The 6909-nt window shown below is 47.3% G+C and overlaps 1 pseudogene across 1 annotated transcript; it reads right to left on the bottom strand.

Moving 5' to 3' along the window:
* Positions 1–2899: 2899 nt before the first annotated feature.
* On the bottom strand, positions 2900–5632 carry LOC309805315 (olfactory receptor 7E178-like; annotated as a pseudogene). The gene is made up of 2 exons: positions 5603–5632; positions 2900–3934 (listed from the first exon to the last, which is right to left on the bottom strand). The product of its transcript is annotated as an olfactory receptor 7E178-like (transcript).
* Between the last annotated feature and the right edge of the window lie 1277 nt (positions 5633–6909).

Below are 6909 nucleotides of genomic sequence, written 5' to 3'. Positions count from 1 at the left end.
GGTGCAGAGGCTCCCTTCCGACTGCCAGGTCTCTCCCATAGGTTCCAGCATGGGGAGGAGGCCAACGTTCCCAGGTGGCAGTTTTCCCATCTGCTCTCCTGAGACTGCTCCGCCTTGGGTCACAGCTACAGCGCGAGATGGCAGGTCCCAAGGAGACGCCTGCTGCTTCTCGATCCCTTAAAAACAAGTCTAAGAGAAGCAAAGATGCATCAGAGGTCACTGTGTTCACCCTGTGACCACCCATCACTTCAGAGTTTCTGGTACATGGAAAGTCCAAAGTGCCAGTGAAACCCCCAAGGACCCTGGAGCTCTGCAGTGAGTGTGTCACCCTCCCAGTCACCATGTGGCACCTACCATGGTCCTGGTGAGAGTCCAGGAACCTGTTGCCTCAGGTGTGCTGAGACACAGCTAGGACCGGCCCAGGCCCCCAGCACTCGAGTCCCATGCCCAGAGGCTCAGCTGTGGCCGGTCAGTACAAGTCCCACCCCAGGTCACACTCCAAAGAGACGAGTCACAAAAGAAGAGTCCCTCTGCCGCCACATCTCCTGTCTCCGGCCATCTATCTCTCTCCATCTGTCTCTGACTCTGTCTCTCTCCATCTGTCTGTCTTTCCATCCATCTCTCCATCTGTCTTGAGCTCCACCGGCTTCTGGACTGAGCCCAGGTCTCTCACTCCGGCCGTCAAGGCTGAGTAACCTGGTACCGTGGTGCCACATCAAATTTCACCATCTGTTCCCATCCGTGGAGCCAGCCGCACCATTATCACTGCAGGTAAGGACCAACCCCGTGCCGTAAATCACACTTGATGCCGTGTCTGAGGTCTCTTTGGACTGCGTGCGTGGTGGGTCCCAGCGCGCCCCCACCGGCTGATGCCCCTCCTGACCAGACACACAAGCCTTTCCCCTGGGGCTGGAGAAGGACCAGGAGTCGGCTCTGTCCATAGCCTTCAGGTCAGCCTTGTACTTCCATAAGGCAAGAAAAAGCAGACTGATCAGGAAGAAAGAAATAAAACTCCCTGTTTGCATAGGGCATGGCTGACTACTGGAAATTTCAGGGTATCGAAAAAAACACGTGTAGAAGGACAGAGCGGGCTCAGCAAACCCATACATGGGTCAACAGGAGCCTTCCTGCTCACCAGGTTCGATCCCGTGGAAACCAAAGACACCACACCGGCTACAGTCATGCCATGGAAGATAAGATACTGATATATACATATAACTGAATCACTTTGATGTACACATGAAGCATTGTAAATCAACTATACTTCAATTTTAAAGAAAGAGCAAACAAAATAAAATCTAAAATGCAGCAAAACCCAATTCTCTGTGATGATTTACAGGCGAGTCAGGGCATACTATACACCAGATTCATGACAGACAGCCACTGTCTCTGGCCTCTGGTGGGATCCAGGGCAGGAAACTGGGGAGGGGTGGGCTGGAGACTTGAGCTGTCTTTGGAAAAGCTGGGGGGTGGGTATGTGGATATCTGTTGTGTGGGTCTTCATAGTTTTGCATCTCTTAAATTTTGCATAGTGAAATGTAGAACACCAGACGAAACTGGGAGTCGATCAGTGGAACAGCAGCTGAGTAGCTGGCTGGTCATTCTTTTTCCACCAGATGAGGTCAGCTGCTGCCTGCTCATTACTGCCCAGGCATAGGGTCTCTGGGGAATCACAGTTTGAAACTAAACATGAGCGTGAAACCACCTCTATCCACTTTGCAGAAATGTTCAGCAGAAATTTAGGTCCAGCCACCAAAGCTCTATTATTTGGGGGAAGAGTTTGCAGAGACCTACCGACTGTGCAGGAGCTCTTACGTAAGCACGGTCTGAAAGCAAACAGCCCACAGACTCCAGTCTTTCAGGGGTGCTTAGCAAATTAAGGAGTGAAAGAAGCCAGGTTTTTGGAAGGTTTTATGAACTGTGTTTCTTGGAGTAGTCCCATGAAGCATATATTTGTTGCAATGTGGCAATGTCTAAAAATTGAAATCAGTGAAACTGTCCATGAGGAAACAATAGTTAACCCCAGGTCCATCCTTCTTAGGAAATAGCACAGGCATCAACAAGAGGGCGAGAATTACATGCATGACATGGAAGGATGGCCAGGATGTGTTATGAACTAACAAAAGCAAGTTCTGGAAGAGGTTAAAGATAAATTCCCCAAAGTGGAATTGCTGCGTTTAAAGGTGTGTGCATTCACACTTGTTAGGGTGGCTACAATTAAAAAAACAAAAACAAAAACTCGAAAATAACAAGTGTTGGCAAGGGTGTGGAGAAAATGCAACCCTAGTGCACTGTTGGTGGGAATGTAAAATGATGCAGCTGCTGTTCGGTGGTTCCTCAAAAAGCTAAGTGTAGAATTACTGTATAAGCCAGCAATTCCACTCCTATGTGTGTAACCAAAAGAACTGATAGCAGGGACTTGAACAGATGCTCATCCAACTATGTTCATCGCAGCACCATTCACAATAGTCAAAAGGTGGAAACGGGCTTCCCTGGTGGCGCAGTGGTTGAGAGTCCGCCTGCTGATGCAGGGGACACGGGTTCGTGCCCTGGACCAGGAGGATCCCACATGCCGCGGAGCGGCTGGGCCCGTGAGCCATGGCCGCTGAGCCTGCGCGTCCGGAGCTTGTGCTCCACAACGGGAGAGGCCACAGCAGTGAGAGGCCCGCGTACCACAAAAAAAAAAAAAAAGGTGGAAACAACCCTCATATCCATCCTCAGAAGTACATGGTCCATCCATCCATACAATGGAATACTATTCAGCCTTAAAAAAGAAGGACACTCTGACATCTGCTACACCATGAATGAAGCGTGAAGATATGTTAAGTGAAAGAAACTTGTCGCAAAAGGAAAACTATGGTATGATTGCATTTATATGAGGTCCCTAGCATAATCAGAGTCATAGAGACAGAAAATAGATTAGAGGTTTCCAGGGGATGGGGGAGGAGGATAAGCAAACAACTGACAGGTGAGAGCCACAGCTGGAGAAGGCTTTATACCTCCCACTGGATGAGGGGACTCTCAGAATGGAAGAAACAATTTTACAATTTTATAATGGAGTAAAAGGTCCCTGAGGTTGGGAATAATCCAGAGATAGCGCCAACAAAATACATGACTACGTTATTTGGTGAAGGTGTCAGAACAGGCAAGGTTGAGGAGTTGGGAATGATCACAATAACAGAAAGGATAAATTTCCACATTCTTGAGGCAGGTCAGTTGTAACACCATCAAATTGTGCAGCTGGGATTGCAAAAGGCTAACAAGAAAAGACACCAAAACTAAGAAGCAACAGAGGCATGAATTCACGATGACTGGGTAGTGCAGTGGATGACACATGGCCACAAACTGATCACATGCCATCATATTCAGGAGTATAGCCTCCAGGTCTCCAAAAAGGCTAGAAAACAGACATCTGAGTAAAGCAGCTCACATAGGAGATGACTCTGCTGTGAGTTTGTATGTCCACAATCATCTTGGAGATGGTAGAGCCAAGGGCAATGTCAGCCAAGGACAGGTGGGAGAGGAAGAAGTACATGGGGATGTGGAGGTGGGGGTCTGAGCTGATGTCCATGATAATGAGCAGATTCCTGAGCACAGTGACCAGGTACATGGACAGGAACTGCCCAGAGGGAAGGGCTGCAGTTCTGGATCTTCTGAGAGGCCCATGAGGAAGAATTCTGAGACTTGTCAGATTGTGTGGTTCTACGTAGCCTGGACATCTTAAATGTTGTCTGACTTTATGTCTCCTTTTGAGATTGCGTGGACTGATGACACGAATGGAGAAGGAAGTGGACAGCTGGTGGGCTATCCAGGAGCAGGGCCTTTGCCCTAAACTATCGTGTGCCAACGCTTTCCGTGCTCTCTGCCTGTGATCACAGCCATGTGTCCTCCTTAGTTGTTGCAGCAGGTACCATCCACTGCTCTCCACTGTAGTCTACCAGCCACCCCCAAAAGGAGCCCAGAGTGAGCAGGTGATCTCTTCCTGGCTTGTCCAGGGGAATGAAATGGCTAGTTGGGTTGACAGGGGGAGAATAGTGGCCAGCTGCCCTGTGTGGAGAGTCAGACTGCCCGATTTAAACTTGGCTTCACACCTTTCTACTTCATGACCTGTACAAATTACATTAAAATTCTGTGCTCCTTCTCTCTTCTATAAAATAATAGTAAAGCAGAAAAACAAATATCATATAATATTGCTTATATGTGGAATCTAGAAAACTGGTACAGATGAACTTATTTGCAAAGCAGAAATAGAGTCACAGATGTAGAGAACAAACTTATGGTTACCAAGGGGGAAGGGAGGGTGGGACGAATTTGGAGATTGGGATTGACATATATACACTATTATGTATAAAATAGATAATTAATGAGAATCTACTGTATAGCACAGGGAATCCTACTCAGTGCTCTGTGGTGACCTAAATGGGAAGGAAATCTAAAAAAGAGTGGATATAGGTATATGTATAACTGATTTACTTTGCTGCACAGCAGAAACTAACACAACATTGTAAAGCAACTATACTCCAACAAAAATTAATAATAATAAGGGGTGCACCTAGATGTTGAGGGTGATTGTGCAGATGAAATGAAAGAAGCTGCATAGCTCACAGCCTGGCACTTAGGACACTCTCTATAAAGATTCAGTCTTCCTTGTCCTCATTCTAATCATCACTTTCACAATCTTTTGGAGCACTTAGGGGACACTTCAGAGGCACCCATTTCCTGCTCTAGTAGGCAAGATGCCTATGGGTGCTCAAACACGTGGCGGAGAAAAGCAGAACTCTGAGGGAGACTCCTTGGACCCCTATCAAAACCAAGAACATAAACTCTAAAGTCCTCGGAGCAGATACCTTGCATATTGGTGCCCTAGCATCTCTGTCCCAACTGTCCTGTTTGTCCTGATAATGAGGAAACACTGCTCTGGCAGTCCATCTCATCTACCCCACATACCTCAGAACCCCAATTTAGGAAGATGCAGTGAACCTCCAGGCCCACACAAACCCAAATGGACCTCTCTAAAGGTGCATTGTTTCCCATTCTGAAAACCTGATATCAGACCTGGGAGGAAGAGAAAGGCTACTATGGGGTGACAGGCACAGGCTGGCTTGCTGGCACTCCCATCTTTTTGTCTAGGTAGTTGGCATTTTCCTGGGGTCTAGGCCTTTCATAGTCTTGGAAATTTTATTGTGTTCCCTTTGGGATGATCAGGTCAGAATTAAACTAACTGAAAATACATAAGACAGATGGACAGGTCAGAATAAAAATCTCCTAAGTAGTAATAATGATTGTTTCCATTGCTCCCCAAGATGGTATCTGTGTCTCTTCATGGGTCTCTCTAACTACAGTCTGGCCCGCTTACAGCCCAATCTCAACACAGCAGCTGGAGCAAACTTAGAAATCAGAAAAGGACATCACATCACATCACATCATTTTTGCTACAAAGCCTTCCAGTGGCTTCCCATCTCTCTTACATTAAAACCCTAATTCCTCACATGGGTCTATAAAGCCCTGAATGACCAGGGCCCTGACTTTTGACCACACCCATCTCACACTATTTTCCACGTTGCCTTCTGAAACACAGGCCTGTGATTCAAATATATCAAACCAGTTCCTGCTTCAAGGCCTTAGCACGCATGCTTTCCTCTCCCAGGAGTGCCAGTTATACTTTTCCACTCTCCTTCTGCTTGGTTGGCCTTTTCTCAACATTTCCGTCTTATCTCCAAATGTCACCTCCTCTGAGAAGCCCCCAGGCTTGCTCCAGCACATAGCCCTATTTTATTTTAATCATATGCATCATTATCTTTACCTGTTCATTTATCCTTTGTCCCCTTGCATAACCTCACCCACAACTAGAAGGAAATCCCATGAGGGGAGGGTCCTTATCTGACCTGTTTATCACTCGATCAAAAATGGAAGGTGCGGGGGGCTTCCCTGGTGGCACAGTGGTTGGGAGTCCGCCTGCCAATGCAGGGGACACGGGTTCGTGCCCCGGTCCGGGAAGATCCCACATGCCACGGAGCGGCTGGGCCCGTGAGCCACGGCCGCTGAGCCTGCGCGTCCGGAGCCTGTGCTCTGCAACGGGAGAGTCCACAACAGTGAGAGGCCCGCGTACTGCAAAAAAAAAAAAAAAATGGAAAGTGCTCAAAAAGGGTTTACATGTTGAATGAACAAGGGGACATCTGCTAGGCTGACTGCAAAGTAGATTAGCAAAGGGCTCTGTGAAGGTCCTGACATCCCCATCATTCAGGTACTCCTGACCTCAGGCTCATTCCAACACTCACAGTAAAGGTACCTCATGCCCATTAGGGCCTGGGCATGGTCAAGATCATTGCCTTGTCACTCAGGTGACTCTTTGGAAAGCTTGCCCTCCTCTCCACTGCTTTGATATTTGTTCCAAAGCAAGGTCCACAGGTGTCCCAGGGATCTTGAGCAAGACTTGACCAAAGATATTTCTTTTTTTTTTTGATTTTTTTATTAGTTTCTGTTTTATAACAAAGTGAATCAGTCATACATATACATCTGTTCCCACATCCCTTCCCTCATGCATCTCCCTCCCTCCCACCCTCCCCATCCCACCCCTCCAGGCGGTCACAAAGCACCGAGCTGATCTCCCTGTGCTCTGCGGCTGCTTCCCACTATCTATCTACCTTACGTTTGGTAGTGTATGTATGTCCATGCCTCTCTTTCACTTTGTCACAGCTTACCCTTCCCGCTCCCCATATCCTCAAGTCCATTCTCTAGTAGGTCTGTGTCTTTATTCCCATTTTACCCCTAGGTTCTTCATGACATTTTTTTAATTCCATATATATGTGTTAGCATACGGTATTTGTCTTTCTCTTTCTGACTTACTTCACTCTGTATGACAGACTCTAGGTCTATCTACCTCATTACAAATAGCTCAGTTTCGTTTCT

This window comes from Mesoplodon mirus (genome assembly GCF_964341445.2).
Source record: "Mesoplodon mirus genome assembly, chromosome: 5".
Classification (NCBI taxonomy): Eukaryota; Metazoa; Chordata; class Mammalia; order Artiodactyla; family Ziphiidae; genus Mesoplodon; species Mesoplodon mirus.
Note: the sequence above shows the minus strand (reverse complement) of the source record. Positions and strands in the feature narration are given on the sequence as shown.